Consider the following 17,631-nt stretch of genomic DNA (forward strand, 5'->3'; position numbering starts at 1 on the left):
GGAATCACGGTTGCACTTAGCATATGCAACAAGCCCTTAAACCACTAGGTCACCCCTAGAGGACAAGTTATGTCTCGTGGGTGTTTGTAGTGAATATATACCTAAAATTCAGAAAAAAAAAATCCCAACTTTGGCTAAAGGTAAGGGCTATACCTATCCGAAGTAAAGATAATTCCTTACACTTGATCTAGGGACACCCACACTTGAATTTTTATTACCCCATATCAATTCCTGGCACCAGCATATTTCTTAATTCGGAACTCACCTTGTCTCTTCCAAAATATCCTTAACTCAAGGCAAGACCACTTGTGAAGTAATAGGGAACCAAAGACTAAGGCATTGGAGTATTTTTGACCAAACATGTTACCAAGGCATTGATGACATTTACACATACTTTCCTGCTATGTGATTTTCTTTCTCTCTTTTTTTTTATAATAAACTCTATCCTACTCCACTACTGTTGGCCTAAATAACATGGTGGATCAAACACAAGACCCCCAAGTTACTATATAGCTTCACTTTTTGCATATGCCACATAGACAGTGATGCTAGAGTTCTTTCAAAAAATTCTTCCCTAAGAGTTTCGATCAAGACACCATGCTTCCTGAGGCGTAATGCCTTGTCTAGTTCCAAGGAAATCAACTTTTATATCACTTTCCACTTTTCATTTAAAATTGTGTATTTTTCAACTCATGCCAATCTAAAAAGATCATCTCAACTTCAATCAAGAGTACAAGGACCCCACAGACTTACATATGGTCCAACACCATAAAATAAGGGTTTCTTATTTTTCAAAAGAGAGTTCCACCTCAAGACACAAGCTTTTTTTTTTCTCAACAGGGTTTTTATGCATTCAAGATGGGTACCTTAATCAAAACTATTACTTTCATACATAAAGCAACCGAAAGGTATGATCATTAGCCAAAAGCCAAAGTAGAACTTCATCCTTAGCAAGCTCAAAAACAAAAATGAAAAACAAACACAAGAAAAAAAAAACAAAAACAAAAACAAAAGAGAAACAAGTTTCCCTCCCCCACACTTAAGCCATGCAATGTCCTCAATGCATGGAAAGAATTAAAAACAAAACAATACCAGGTGGTCATACCTGGTTAAAAGTTAGTCCTTTGTGTAAAGAGGTTTATAAAGATCCATGACCTCTTCACTAGCCGCAGTAGGAAGCTTGAGGAATGATTTTAAATGTTAACCATTAACCTTTAAAATTACCTCTGTTCCTGGATTCAGAATCTCCATAGTCCCATGGAGATTTATGTTATGTACAATAAATGAGCCATCCCATCAGGATCTAAGCTTACCAGGGAAAAGGTGAAACCAAGAGTTGTACAATAAGACCTTATCATCAATTATAAAAGATTTATGTAAAATTTACTTATCATGGAATGCTTTGGTCTTTTCCTTGTAAATCCTAGAACTTTCATAGGCATCATTCCTAAGTTCCTCCAACTCAGATAGTTGGTGCCTACGATAAATGCCTGCATCAGACAAATCAAAGTTGAGCTTCTTGATGGCCCAAAAGGCCTTATGCTCCAACTTAATTGGTAAGTGACAGGATTTCCCTTAAACAAAAAGGTAGGGAGACTATCCAAGGTCAGTCTTGAATGCAGTCTGATGGGCCCACAAGGCATCAATAAGCCTAAGGGATCAATCTTTATGGTTGGGATTAACAATTTTTTAAAAATTTGTTTGATTTTCCTATTAGACACCTCCAATTGGCCACTAGTTTAGGGGTGATAAGGGGTAGCTAACTTATGGGTGATCTCATACTTTTTTATCGAGGCCTCAAAAGGCAGATTACAAAAATGAGTACCCCTACCACTAATTATAGCACGTGGTGAACCAAAGCGAGAAAAGATGTTCTCTTTGAGAAACTTGACCACCACTTTGTAGTCATTAGATTTACAAGGTATGGCCTCTATCCATTTAGAAACATAATCAATGGTCAAAAGTATGTATAAATTCCTAAAGGAATTAAGGAATGGTCCCATGAAATCGATGCCCCACACATCAAAGATCTCAACTACTAAAATAGGGTTGAGGGGCGTCATCATATTTCTCTTATTAATATGGCTAAAAGACTGGTAGGCGGGACAAGCCTTATAAAAATCAAAGACATCTAAAAAAAGAGTGGACCAATAAAATCTGCATTGGAGAACCTTTGCGGCAATCTTCTTGGGGCTAAAGTGTCCACCACATGCATGATCATGGCATAAATAGAAAATTGAGTGCTGCTCATGATCTGGCACACAACGTCTAATAATTTGGTCTAGAAAAACTTTAAAAAGATAAGGATCATCCCAAAAGAAATATTTAACTTGTGAAAGGAATCGATACCTATCTTAGGTGGACCAGTGAGCCAGAGTCACACCCGAAATCAAGAAGTTGACAATGTCAACAAATCATGGTTCATTGGACACTGCAGGCAACTGTTCATCTAAAAAATTCCCGTTGACTGGAGAATTGACAACAAAGGAATTGGAAAGCTGGGATAAATGGTCTGGAACTAGGTTTTTAACTCCTTTCTTATCCTTAATTTTCAAATTAAAATCTTACAAAAGTAAAACCCACCTAATGAGATGGGCTTTGGCATCCTTCTTTTGAACAAGGTATCTAAAACTAGAGTGATCAGTTTATACCACCACATGTGATCTAACTAAGACCAAAACTTTTCTAGCATAAACACAACAGCTAAGAATTCTTTTTCAATGGTTGTATAGTTGAGTTGTGCATCCTTTAGGGTCCTACTAGCATTGTAAAAGACAGTTGGCAACTTATCAATCCTTTGAGCCAAAATCCTTCCTATGGTAAAAGATGAAGTATCACACATTAGTTCAAAAGGTTCAGTCCAAACAGATGGTTGAATAATGGGTGCATTGATCAACTCCTTCTTAAGTTACTTGAAGGATTCTAGGCACTCTTTAGAAAACTTAAAAGTTTGATCTTGATAAATAATGCAGTGAGAGGCCGGTTAATAAACCTTCTATAAAAGCCAACATGGCTTAGAAAAGACTAGACATCCTTAACAGATTACGGAGATGGTAAATTATCAATTAAATCCATTTTGACTGTCTGTACTTTAATTCCCTCCTTGGATACTACAGGTCTAAAACAATACTAGATTGAACCAGAAATGGCATTTCTCCCAATTCAAAACTAAATCCTTAGAGATGCATCTTTTCAAAACTAGTGAAAGATGGTGAAGACACTCAGAATAAGAATTTTCATGAATCAAAAAGTCATCCATAACTACTTCTAAGAATTTTTTGACCATATCAAAAAGATGCTCATCATGCATCATTGGAACGTAGCAAGGGCATTGCAAAGCCCAAGGGCATACTTCTGTAAGAAAATGTTCCATACAGGCATGTAAATGTGATCTTATGTTGGTCATCTAAAGCTGTTGGGGTCTGGTTATAACCAGAATATCCATCAAGAAAATAATAGTACTCATGTCCAGCTAACCTCTCTAACATTTACTCAATGAACGGTAATGGGAAGTGGTCCTTCCAGGTTACCACATTAAGTTTCCTATAGTCTATACACACTCTCCACCCTATTTAGACACGGGTTGGAATTAGTTCATTATTGGCATTGGGAACTACAGTAACACTAGACTTCTTAGGCACTACGTGAGTTGGGCTTACCCATTGGCTATCAGAAATAGGATAAATTATTTCATCATCACTTTAGGATCTCTTTCTTAATAGCTTCCATCATCACTGGATTAGCTCTTCTTTGGGATTCCGTGGATGGTTTGGAATCCGTCATAAGATGTATATGATGTTACACAATAGAAAGACTCATACCCTTGATATCAGTCATGGTCTAATCTATGGCTTTCTTATTGTCTTTAAACACTTTGAGTAATTCCTCTTCCTGGCTAGTAGTCAAATCTAAAGAAACTATTATTGGAAGAGTTTAGTCAGGCCTAAGAAAGCATACCTCAAATTAGATAGCAACTCCTTAAGATCTGGCGTAGGGGGCTTAACTATAGAAGGTTTGGGAATGGAATTGGAAAGGAGTCCTAAGGGCTCCACAAGTGTGTGAAGACTCAAGACTTCAGAAAAGAAGTTTTCATTATCATCATCCAACTCATCCATACATTCTTGGAATTCTGAATCAAAATCAATTTCAAAGTTGGCAATTAAATCATCAGGAAAATCCAAAAAATCCTCAAGTATATTGATCTCTTCTTCTATATGTGGTTGCTTGCCTATCCTAAACATGTTAAATTCAACAGTTTGGTTGCCAAAAGATATCCTTAGGAAACCATTCTGGCAATTGATCAATGCATTATTGGTAGCCAAGAATGGTTTTCTTAGAATTATTGGGATCTCATCCTTGGTTGAGAAGGGCTTGGTATCTAACACAATGAAATAAATAGGGAAAATAAATTCCCCCACCATAAGACATCCTCAACCATCCTTTTAGGAATCTTACTAGAACTATCTGCCAACTGAAGAGTAGTTCCAGTGGCTTTCAATTCTCCCAATCCTAATTGCTTATACACATTGGTAAGGCAAGAGATCCACACTTGTGCCAAGGTCAAGTAAGGCATACTTAATGTAGGTATTGCCAATGACACAAACTATAGTAGGGCTCTCTAGATCCTTATATTTGGCTGTTACAGGTTGAGTAATTATGGAACTAATGTTACCTTCCAAGAATACCTTTTTGGGCACACTAGTGATATGTTTGTGAGTACACAAATCTTTCAGAACTTTTACATTGGCGGGGATCTGGGATATGGCATCCAAAAGAGGGATGTTCACTTTTACCTTTTTGAAGAGTTCTAAAATCTTGTCTATGGAAGCAATCTTCTTTTTGTTTACTAAGCGATTAGGAAAGGAGACAGAGGGAACATAAGCACTATTAGGGTTTTACTCTTTTTCGAAAACATTTTTGGTTTTCTCAACCAAATCATCTTCAGTGGCTTTAGGTTCATCGGACGAACCTAGAACAAGAGGCACATTTGTGTCCTCAACAGAAGAGGAGTTAACAAGAGTAATAGATAGGGAAGATTTAGGAATGCTTTGTTGGTACTCTTGGCCACTCCTAAGGGCATAAACAACATGACATTGGTTGGAGGGCCATTGTTGGGTCTGACCTTGTACCACATTTAGTGATGCATTAGTTGGTGCTTGTGAACTAATAGGTTGATGTCTAGGGTTAGGCTCTGGTTTACTGGGCAACGTTCCCTTCTCCCTCTCACGCAGAATTGAGACAACTTGGGTGAGTTCTCTTGTAAGATTTTGATGGTTTGTCATGAGGAGGGTCATATTCTTTTTTAAGTCACTTATTCTATTTGCCTCTCCAGTGCTGGTAAACTCAGGGGGTTGCTGTAAGATGATAGGAGAGGGGGGCCTAGGGAAACTAGCCTGAAGTCCTACATTTTTCCTAGGAAAAGTATTTGGGGCAAAAGTCGGTTGGGCAAAGGGAGGCCTTTGGGGTCCAAGTTGACCTTGATTATGAAAATTTGAAGGCCCTGCTTGGTTGCTCTGGTTCCAGGAGAAATTTGGGTGATTTCTCCACCCTGGATTATAATGTTCCTATATAGAATATTCTGATATAAGGCATTAACACTGTCACTGGAAGTTCCCCCAGAGGTGTTGGGGCATTCTTCTATAACATGTCTAGAGGACTGGCACCAATTGCACATTTTAACCAAATTGACTGATGATGGCGTTTTAGGAATAATTGCCTCAATCCTTTTGACAAGGCTGTCTAAGTGGGCTTCCTTTGCTACTAACCCTTCCATAAAATATCATTTCCCTCCCACGGTTCTTTTAAGTTCTTGGGTTGATTCTCATTCACAGGTTTTTCAGCTAAGTCAAGTAAGAATTCCCATGCCTTTTCTTCATCTGTAAAGGATGCAAATACCCCAGGGCATATAAACTCTATCATTTGTTTAGTTGGGTAATTAATATCCTCATAAATTATATAAGTCTAGGCCATGGTGAGGGCATTCCTGGAGTAGATGCTTGAATCTCTACATTAGCTTAGAAAATGACTCACTAGGCTTTTGCCTAAACTAAAGGATATCACTTCTAAACTTATTGGTCTTATGAGTTGGGAAAAACTTCTTGAGGAAAACAACTGTGAATTGTTCCCATGTGGTTATGGAATTTGTGGGTAACCCATACAACCACTTCTTAGCTTGGTCTTTCAATACAAAAGTGATGAACCTAAGCTTAATAGCATCATCAAAAAGCTATTCAATATTAATTAGAACACATACCTCTTCAAATTCCCCGAAGAATAGGTATGCATCCCCAAAGGTCAGCCCATGAAAATGGGGCAACATAATGATGAATTGAGATTTACGCTCATAATTATTGCCCTGGGCTTGTAGTAGAACTATGTAGGAAGGTTGGCCTGCTCTAGCAGGGTAGTCTTTCAGAGTAGGAGGAGGGGGTTATGGTGGAAGGTTTTGGTATTGGTCTCGATTGGCTTGGTCTAGTAGGGTAGCTTGATCTCCCATAATGAAAGGTATCGATAAGAGAATACATATAGGATCCCTACTTGTTGGATTTCTCCTTTCTAACCGATTCACAGTATTATGTACCCACCCAGCACTTATGCAATAGAACATTACCTACAGCTAGAATAAGATTAGCACAAACACAAAAGAAAGGAATTTTTTTTATTTTTAATTTTTTTTATCGTTTTGTGAGCAAACCTGTAGGGATCCAGGGTTGTTCAATTCCTGAGGTACTGTTACAGGGCAAAACCTATATTTACCATATTGTGAGGCTTGGCAACCTCCACCGATACAACTATTATTGCAAGTTGTTCTTCTTAGGAATTCAATAAATGATAAAATAAAAAGAAAAAAAAAACACTCTGATTTACCAAAAGAAAGTGAAAAATAACATGGAACTGTCTCATTGGCAATGGTGCCAAAAACTTGTTTGAGATTTAAAAGTAACCGTAAGAGTATGGATCATCGTAGCTACGGGTTGACCACAAGGAGGAAACCACTTTATTTTTAGCTTCTTCTAATAATGCAAAAGTGTATGGATTGCTAATTGTGTTCTACTTCTAACTACCACCCTAAAACACATGCATCTAAAAGAACGTCCTAACCAACACAACTAGGGAAATTGGAATTGCAATTGAAATTAAAAACCTAATCATTCGTCATTAAACCACACAAATAAAAAGTAATAAATAAAAAGCAAAAGACGGACTGAAAAAAAAAAGGCTTTTCTACTTACTTTAGGAAAAGGGAAGCAAAGTAAATAACTGAAAGTAAAGGCAATAAAAGGATGGTTTTATGGCTAGAAGGGACAAAGCCAATGCATCGTCTAGCCAAGAACATTGGGAGAAAGGGAAAACAATAAAGTAAAACTGAAATTAAAAACCTAAGTTAAGAATGATGGGTAGTAGCAAGAAGAGGGAACGAAAGGGTGGATGAGAAGACTTATGAAGAAGCCTACCTACCTGAACTTCAATACTTGAATGAAACTTGATTGTTTCTTCTTTGATTTGAAATACTATCAACCGTAAAAACCATATCTGGAATAAACCAAGTCTGAAATTGCTGGGCCTGGAGAAGATAAATCTGAACTTGAAAACGTATACTCCACACTCAGTTCTTGTCACTTAGAACAAAGCCTAGAACTAGAAAGTTAAATTACAACTGAATACCATGAACAATAAACCCAAAAAAGAAAAAACTTGCATTCATTAAATAAAAATCCATTACAAAGATGCTTAACCAAAAACAAAAGAAGGAGATCTAAAGAAGAAGACTAGAGAACACCTAGAGAAAAAGAGAGAAAACCCTAGAAGGAAGAAGTACGCCCTCCCTCCCTTGGACGATTTTCTTATATAGGGAATGGGGAGGGAGTCCAATGAATTGGGTTTCCTAATTGATGGGATTTTTTTTTTAAATTCTAGTTGATGAGGTGGAGGGGAGAGAAGAGAGAAAGGGAGAGAATCATAGGAGAGGAGAGTCTCCCACAATTTGCTTCCTTTTTCTGTTTATTTTTTATTTTCTCTCTCTTCTTCATGCTAGGCAGCCATTCTTGGATGATTTTCTTCCCTTTCTTTGATCAATTTGGGCAGTCTTCTATTTGAATTGGAAATTTCATCCATGCCCCTTGTCTTTTAAGAAGGTCGAAAGTAATAGAGAAGATCTTATAAAAAATCTCCAAAAAGATAGGAGAGAGAGTGTTCAATACCCAAGGAGAGAGAGTGTGTCATCCAAGGTGGGTCCCTCCATCTTTGTTGGCATTTGGATTGTCTCTTATTGTAGACACATAATTTTGTCACCCTCCTCTGCTATGATGAAATGTGGATCTTAGACGTGACTTCCAACTTTCAATCAATAGAGATGATGATGGAAACACTCCCCTACTTGAAACCCTAGAAACCCCCACGCGGGAGAGAAGAGGGTCCACTTTTGATTTTCTCTATATAAAGGAATCTTGTCAAGATGACCATACGGATGGATTGTGCTCAGAAATACGATTTCGACGATATATGGTAAGTCAAAATTAGACCGTCAGATCTCTCGTGATTGTCACCAAAAAAATCTAGGATCGTCCACGAGCTGCTACCTAGCGCGTGCTTGTTGCCCATGGTTGCTGCCCATTGCTGCAGCCCATGGTTGTAGCACATGGCTGCTGCCCACGTCTACTGTCCATGGCTGTAGCACATGGCTACTGCCCACGGCTACCACCCACGGCTGCTACCCATGGCTGCTGCCCATGTTTGCTACCAAGCCCGTGCCCCCTTTGGCCATGACCCACGCCCCCGCTGACCATGACCCGCACCCTCGCAGGTCATGACTCGCCCCCTCTGGCATGACCCGTGCCCCCTCTGGCCATGACCCGTGCCCCTGCTGGCTGCAGCCCATGCCTATGCATGCTATAGCCCGTGCCTATGCCTGCTACTACCAGCCCATGATTGCTGCCCCAACCAGCCTTATGTGCCGCACACCCATGCCACTGCTCGCACACCCATGCCTACCTGCGTGCCATGCGTCGCACACCCATGACATTGCCCACACACTTTGTGCACATTGCCTACCCTCCCATACTAACCATGCCTCATGCCTTTCTTCCCAATCTTGGTCCGGATTGGTTTTTCACTGACCCAGTGGGTGAAGAGATCTCCTCTTCACCCACTCAAGACCAAAAAATCCCTTTTCGTTAAGGATTCTCTCTCCAAAAAACCCCTTTTTTGCCCATTGGATAAAGTCCTCTTCACCCATTTTGGTCCAAGAATCCCTTTTACCCATTGGATAAAAGCCCTCTTCACTCACTTTAGTCTAAAAACCCTCTTTTATCCATTGGATAAAGATGTTCCCTCTTTCCCATTGGCCGAAAAAACCTATAAATACCCCCTCCTTTGGATTTCACACACCAAACAACCCCACCTCACTCCATAGTAATGAAGCTCTGTCCTCTCTCCTCCCCCTCTTGATTTTCTTCGGGTCTTCAGAGTTATCTTCTTCAAGATCCAAAATCTTGTTCGGATTTTTGAAGTGTTCTTTGAGACTTTGAAGATCTTCAATCCAAGTTCTTAGTCTAATCTAGTTTTTTCCAAAAATAGTGTGTTCTCCAACTCCCTCCTTTGAGTGTTCTTGGTTTTTACCAAAAATAGAAACCCCCTCCTTGAGGTTCTTCAGGTTTACGAAGAGATCTTTTTCAAGATCCGAAACTCTATTTGGATCTTCAAAGTGTTCTTTGGGGCTTTGAGGATCTTCAATCCATTTTTAGGTCAATCAGTTTCTTTTCAAAAATAGCAGTTCCTAGCAGAAGCTCTGTCTGAGTGCACCTGGAGTCTATCCAAAAATACCCATTCTTAGTAGAAGCTCTGCCGAAGTGCCACCCCATCCTAGCCCTCCCCTAGCCTATCCCTAGTGCAAGCTTTTTCAGAGCGCCACTTCATCCTAAGCCTGGAAATAGCCTTCCTTAGCTAAAGCTCTCTCCAAATCCAAATCCGAAAATAGCCTTCCCTAGCCAAAGCCTTGTCCGAATCCAAATCCAAAAGTAACCATTCCTAGCTGAAACCCTGCCCGAATACCATCACAGTCAATGTCTCTCAAGAAAGAAAATTGGAGGTCAAGACTATCTTCTCCTGAGGTAGGAGAATCCGAAAGACAGTCTAAGCCAGTACTAATCAGGGGCTCACCCCTTTTGACCCGAAACAGGGGTTAAGTTCATGTACGATTTCTCAACCAAATTGTCATCATTTAGACTTTATATAGACCTTGTTTTAGTGTATATAGTAGTTTAAATTCATTCAATGTATATGTGTGTGATAACTTAGCTATGCAAGTGGAAGGTAAGAACACATGACACACCCCCTCCCTCACATGAAAAAGATGAAGGAGAGGAGAGAGGAGAGAGGACAGAATTGATGATGCATGAGTCCATTTTCGGCCATTACCCTCACAATGGTGACTCCACTGGGGATAAATGTCAAGCTTCCGATACTAGATGCTACCTTTAAATGCAAGAACATTTTCCATCGCATTTGTTTGAAAATGTGTTTGACTAACCCCATATTTGTATTTGTATTTTCTAACCACATCATGCATCATGCTCGAAGTGAAATCAATTGGCGAGGGACTCCCTCTCATGCCCGCACCCTCAGGGAGGTCAGCGCATGTCATAGAGAGTACTTTGAGACCAACTGATACCCGCTTCCTGTATAAGGGTGTGGGGTATTATTAAATGGCGAGGATGCTCATAATTATACCAGCACCCTCGGGGAGGTCTGTGCACTTTATGATATTCTGAGATTGGATAATGGGATTCCCACTTTACACTTTTGCACACAATCACTCACGGTTCCACCACCCTGTGGCTAGTTGCTTAACCTCATGTATAGTCATGAGTAATGGCAAGGAAGTCACCCCCTTGATCTCGTACCTATGGGTATATCAAAAGGATCACGTACCCTGTGTATATAGATACTGTCAAGGAAGCCTTGTCGGTCCTAATGCATCCACTACATACTTAGCATCATGTAGAAAATAGATAAAGAAGCTAGGAGTGCCACAAGCTAACTATAGAACTTGTTTGTGGTCATAAAAGGAATGTTCCTACATTATATTCTCATCATAAAGAATTGCTTTCCTAAGTGGGTTTCGGATAAAAGGTGTCCCTCCTCCTTAAGAAATTTGTGACTTAGGGGCAATCCCATCAGAGTCACCTAAAGTCTCGAGAAAATCAAGAGGGACACCTAGTGGGAAAAGAGTAAGGAAAGCATGACTTTATTACATGGAATGTCTTATGGGAATATTCTCGACAAGCCATTTGTATGAATCTCCCACTTATGACATTAGGTGGATCAAGGGCATCAAACCCTATTCACCCCCTATCATTAGGCGGACTAACTTTGGATGGATCTTTGGTTGTTAATCTAGTGAATGTATGAACAAGGGGTTGGAATTCAAAAATCCTAAAATAAATCACTTTTGGTTTAGGCACAATTCCACACCTCAAGTATTCTCCGTGGTCCATTTGGACACGTCAGGGTAATTGCTTAACTCATCTAAGTCTAGTGTCACCCCCATCGTCTCTTTGAGATATTCTACCGTCAAGTGATTACAGCCCAGTTCACATGGATCCACCCGACCTGTAAACAACGGAACAAGCATGGGTCCACTCAGTAGAGACATTGCAAGTTGACGTTGCTGAAATCAAGAATGGATTAGCTCAAGTGTTGCACTTGTTACGGAGCCTACCTAAGACCGATCTTGGGGCTGACACAACTCCTCCAGTAGAGCCAGAACCAACTAGGCCTATAGATCATCAAGGGACTTCCTCCAGGGATCCCCCTTTGGCTATAATTAATGATGAAGAAGAGGAATTTGTGGCACATGTTCAAAAGGAACCTCCAGAGACAGAGAGGGAAAGGAAAACGAAAAAACAATTGGAGAAGCTTGGGGATAAGATCTGAGCAGGGAAAATTCAGGAGAGTCAAATAGTAGATTTTGATGAGATGAGTTTCTTTTTCGAGGTAAGAATCCCTAAAGAGTTCAAGTGTCAAACCGACAGATTTGATGGGTTAAGGGATCCTAAGGCTCGTTTGGAGGTATTCCTCAGTATCATAAAGATATGGCAAATTGCTGACAATCAGATGAGGTAGGTATTCATGTCAACATTAATAGAACTAGAACTAAGGTGGCTCATGTAGTTGGAATCCACATGAACACAGAATTGGGTCGCAGCAGTGAAAGTCTTCACTAAACAATATCCCCACAACACTGAAGTAGATGAGGAACGTCTAGAGCTCAAAACCTTGAGACAAAAACCTAGGGAAGGGTTTACCACTTTCTTAACAAGGTTTAGGAACAAGGTTGCCAAGATGGCAGATCAATCTTCTGAAGCAGAGCAAGTAGAAATGTTGATTGAGAACTTGTCAAAGCCTTATTATGATGTTCTCTATTATCAACATCTGTAGAATTTTTGATACCCTAATAGCCACCGGGACACGTGTTGAGAACAAGATCCTACGGGATGCACAATATCAAGACATAGGGAAGAATGCCAAGGGCGGGCTAGGAAAGAATCCTGAAACCAATGTGATAGGTGCAATCCAATAGTCAATATCATTTGCGACCACTTCACCTTCAAAGCCATTTGTGATACAATCAAATGCTCCTTCCCCGAAAGTTCCTCACCCAAGAAGACAATTCATAGAATTGGGAATGCCTTCAGCCACAATATATGAAAAGTTGAAGAAGCAAAGTCTTTTGGGAACTATGGCTCCAAGGGTGATCAGTAATCCTCCCCCTGGCTTGGTACAAGGATTGTGAGTATTATGCTTACCATGCTCAGAAGGAGCATACTACTAAAAGATGCATAGCTTTACAGCATATAGTTCAAGATTTGATAGGCAAAGGGACCATTGAAGTCAAGGCCAAACATCCTCCCAATGGTATTACCAACCCACTCCTTGATCATGCAACAGTCAGTGTATTGGAGGAAGAATCAACAGAAAGTGACCCACTCAACTCATCAAGCCATGAGCTCGAAGAGATCACTTAAATGTCATGGGAGGTAGGACCAAGGTCAAGAAAATCCTTGAGAAAGAAGAGCCATTAGGAGAAGAGTTAGAAGATGAGGATCAGATGCCCGCCTTCTCTCCTTCATCACTGAACCTAAAAGAGGAATCTACCATCTCATACCATCCATCTTTGCTATTGTCTTCCCTCTTACCATACCATCAAAGAGTAAAAACCCCTTCATCACCCTATCATCCACTATCTTCATTAGAATACCCTATCTCCTACATTACATCCCCTTCATATCACCCCACCTCATATCTTTCATCACCCTTATATCATTCCCATTCCTAGGAGTCAGTAGACAATCCATCAAATCCAAAAGAAGGATGGATTGACGGGTACAACTGGAAGGATATAGTTACATTGCAAAAATCTTCAAAAATGACTTCATCAATAGAGTTAGTAAGTGTTCTGGGGGAAAGTCAAGAGAATGACCCTACATCTTTGATTCAGTCAAACACACCTCAAGAGGAGGTTCCAACAAAGATTAAGCTGGAACAGTTACACATCAAGGAAAGAGAACAGGACAGTTACATCATTGAAATAGTGGATGTAGCACTGATTGAAGATGGGTTCTCCTCTAACAACCCCACAATAATGATCCAGTCAAAGGAGGCCCCAAGCCCCTGGGTAATCCTGAAGAGAGAATGGGAAAAGGGGATAAAGCTCGTCTGGAGTTTACAATTTCCCACCGATCTGAAGAACCATATCTGTTCATTTCTGCAAAAACCAAGATCTCAGGAGCTACATGAGCTCAAGCCCAGGCCTTTAAGAGGAAGGAGCAGATATACAAAGCAAAGAAGAGCACAAAGAATGATGGTCTGCATGCACTGTGTCCGAATCAACTACAACAGGAAGACCCATAATAGTGGTCAAAGATGTGACCGAGGCACCAGGATGGCATCCCTCAACTTGAAAAGTTGGATTTTATAGAAAGAAGATTAAGCAGCCTTCACCAATCATCACCTCTCAAAAAGTTCAGCTATAGGGAATATGAGTTGGATCAACTCGTTTTTGTGAAGAAACAAGTATCTGATATCAACACCATTGAAGAAATAGTGGTAACTTTATCAAAAGGAGAAGAAGGCCCTTTGCCACACCTCCTCATCCATCAAGCCGTCGAACCGCTTCTGAATTGGACTAGCATTGAGAAGACTTCAAGTTTACTCATGCTATCTAGTCAACCAACCTGAATACCATTGATAAAAGCATCAAGTCAGTTGTCAAGTCTGTAGTTGGGTCTATTATTTATGATTTCATATAGGCCTCCCCTCTCAAGGCAAGTCCAGAGTCAGTGTATGTTAACTCTGTTACTCCTTCTTTTATGAATGAAATTTTTTATTCCAAGTATGACTTGGCTCCTTTTTCTGATGATGATCTTGATAAATATCAAGAGTTAATAAAATAATGCGAATCAAAGAAAGCCCAACCCATCCATGAGGATACTTGGGTTATTAACCAAGGAATCAACCAATACCTTCGAGAGGTAAAAATTGGTACCACCCTAGATGACGAAGAAGCAGAATAAATGATTAGTCATTGAAAGAGTTTGCCGAAGTCTTTGGTTGGTCTTATGATGATATGCCTAGTATAGACCCTGATATCATGCAACAATGATTGCCAGCCTATCCTGGGACAAAACCAGTAAAGTAGAAGCTCTGAAGAATGTGGCCAGAATGGAGTGAAGATTAGAGAAGTTGTGAAGGAGTGAAATGTGGGGTTTCTACAAGTGGTGAAGTACCCCCAATGGCTGGCTAACATAGTACCTGTGCCAAGGAAATATGGTAAGGTACAAATATGCGTAGACTTCTGAGATCTTAACAATGTAAGCCCTAAAGATGGCTTCCCATTACCTCACATTGATGTATTGGTCAACAACACAGCAGGGCATGCCTTGCTATCATTTATGGTTGGATTCTCGAGATACAACCAAGTGAGCATACACCCAAAGGATCGTGAGAAGACAACCTTCACCACTCCATGGGGAACCTATTGTTATTAAGTGATGCCTTGTGGATGAAAGAATGCTGGGGCAACTTATCAGCTACATGAGCCAATCTTGGATCAAGGATCCCATTTCTAGGGCAAAGCATCGAGAGGCACCAGTCCTTCACCTATAGGCCACTAACCGAGTGGAGCAGTGGAAGCTATTAATAAGAATGTCAAAGCCACCCTTAAAAACAAAAAAAAAAAAAAAAAAAAAAAAAAGGGAAGAAATAAACTGGCTGAGACTCATAAGGATTAGGCAGACAAGTTACCACTTGCTTTGTGGGCATATCAAACTTCTATACGATCCTCGACTGGGGGAAACTCCTTTTTCATTGGTATATGGGTTTGAGGCAGTACTACCAGAAGATATTCGAGCAGCACCTTTTAAGGTACTTTTGGATAGCCAGTTACTTGATGGAGAATGGGTAATGACCCGACATGACAAGCTCAATTTTTTTGGATAAAAGGAGTATGAAGACCATGGATAATCTAACAAAATATCAACAGAGAATGGCAAGGGTCTTCAACAAGAATATGAAGCCTCATCACATAGAAGAGGGTGAACTTGTTCTTCAAGAACAAAGAACCTCAATTCAAGGCCCAAGAGAGAAATTCAGGCCCAACTGGAGTGGCCCATTCATCGTCGAAAAGATTCTACCAAGCAAGGTTGTGAAGCTCATAGACCACAACGGCGAAGAAATACCCAGACTGGTCAATATGGATCAACATAAGAAATATTATATCCAATTGGGTGAATAGCTCGAACTACGTCAAACATGATTCCTCTCAAGGGATAAGTAGGTAACTTAACATGTGCAAGTGCGGTCTCAACCATCTCAAGGCAATCAATTAGTTCCTAAATTAATAATTAAGGTATCTTAAAAGATCATCATAGTTTGTGTCCCCCAAGAATCGTCATTTGGCATGCAAGGCTATTAGGTATCTGTCATTCACCTATTGGTCCATCAATTCTTATCCAAGATTCTATCCCCCAAGAATCGCCATTTGGCATACAAGGCCATTAGGTATCTTTCATTCACCTATGATCTTTCAAATTCTTATCCAGGATTCTATCTCCCCAAAAGTCGCCACCTGGCACTAGTTTATCAAGGCCAATTCATTCCCCATCCTTGATCAAGTGAAAAAAAAAAAAAGAACTTGATGCAACAGTGGTAAAGGTTTGGTTGTGTTAGTAGTTAATGAGTAATGCTTTGGTAAATCACCACATCTTCTCTTTGCTCGTGATAACTGCAGGATAAGTCATGAGCTCCTTGGATGAGACATTGAGGAAATGGACCTTAGACATAAGTATAATGGCACTAGGACTGCTAGAATCCATGAATATGTCAGTGCTTAGTCAAATTGGGTGCATAAAGCTACATCACAATCTGCTTCGACAGGTTTTTCGGTAGCGGGATGGTGATCTACATGTATTTCGGGTTGATTGAGATTTGTCCAACTCTCGCGGAATTCCAAGCTTACATGTTATCTCCACCTAAGTGCAAGTCGATTCAACAATCTTTGAAGAAATATCATTCAGAAGAGATTCAAGACTTGTTCGGATGGGAAAAAGAGAAAATGAAGCAATTCGTCAGATATGGAAAGATTGACATTCTTAAGGTGGCTAGGATCTTCATTCAATACCTACCATTGGGAGGAATCCATCAGCAAAGGTCACAAGATGCTTATCTATTGTGCATGATAGCTCGCTATATTCTTCGAACTCTAGGACATGGTGCACCAACTGTCTTGATAGAAGTGATAAAGCAATTGAAGAAAGAAAAAGATATCATTCCCACAATCCTTGCAGAAACATTCAAAGGGCTTGACGACATGAACCATAGTTGTAGATTCAGACTTGATCATTATCATGGAAGTCCCGTAATTTTCCAGCTATGGCTACTTGGTAAGCTGAAGCTGAACAGGCCATCAAATGGAAGTCAACTTGGGGCTCTTGGTTACCAAGGAAGGAGGGAAGCCCCGGAATTCAAACTCACTGATGATTGGAAAGATTACCTACAAGAAAGAACTACAAAAGGCAATGCGTGGAAATGTCCAAGAAAGCCACAAGAAGATTTTTTTATGAAACCCCGGGCTACAACTATGTCAGATCGATGGGATTGAATCACACGTCCTTTTATTTGCCTACATACATTAGTCGATAATAGGGGCTCGAGGCAATGGACCCAAAGGAGTTAGTGAACTTCCACCCACCCCAAGAGTAGTCTCCCCACTTTGTTGCTTACCTATCTTGCCTATGTTAGGAAAGTTGTTTCCTTCACATGTAATTCACTTAGTAAAAGAATGACATGATGGTCAGTATTTTATTCCCTCAGAGAAGCAACCTACCCATCCTGGGAGGCACAAAAGATGGTCAAAGCAAGGATTAACAATAAAAGAAAATCAAAGAAAAAAAAATCTTTGAAAATCCCCACCCTCAATACAAAATTCAAAAAAAAAAATCAAATCAAAATTCAAAAAATAAAAAACCAAAAGGATTTTTTTTAATCAAGAATTCAAATCCAAAATTCAAATCAAGATGCAAAAATCAAAATCCAAAATCAAACTTTAAAGTTCAAAATCAAATCCCAAAATCA

General features: G+C 40.0%; 1 non-coding gene across 1 annotated transcript; it reads left to right on the forward strand.

Annotated features, from left to right (window-relative positions):
* The first annotated feature begins 5,963 nt into the window (after positions 1–5,963).
* Positions 5,964–6,070, forward strand: LOC122090303. The gene has a single exon (XR_006143541.1). It is a non-coding gene; the product is annotated as a small nucleolar RNA R71 (small nucleolar RNA).
* Positions 6,071–17,631: the final 11,561 nt, after the last annotated feature.

This window comes from Macadamia integrifolia, chromosome 9 (genome assembly GCF_013358625.1).
Source record: "Macadamia integrifolia cultivar HAES 741 chromosome 9, SCU_Mint_v3, whole genome shotgun sequence".
Classification (NCBI taxonomy): domain Eukaryota; kingdom Viridiplantae; phylum Streptophyta; class Magnoliopsida; order Proteales; family Proteaceae; genus Macadamia; species Macadamia integrifolia.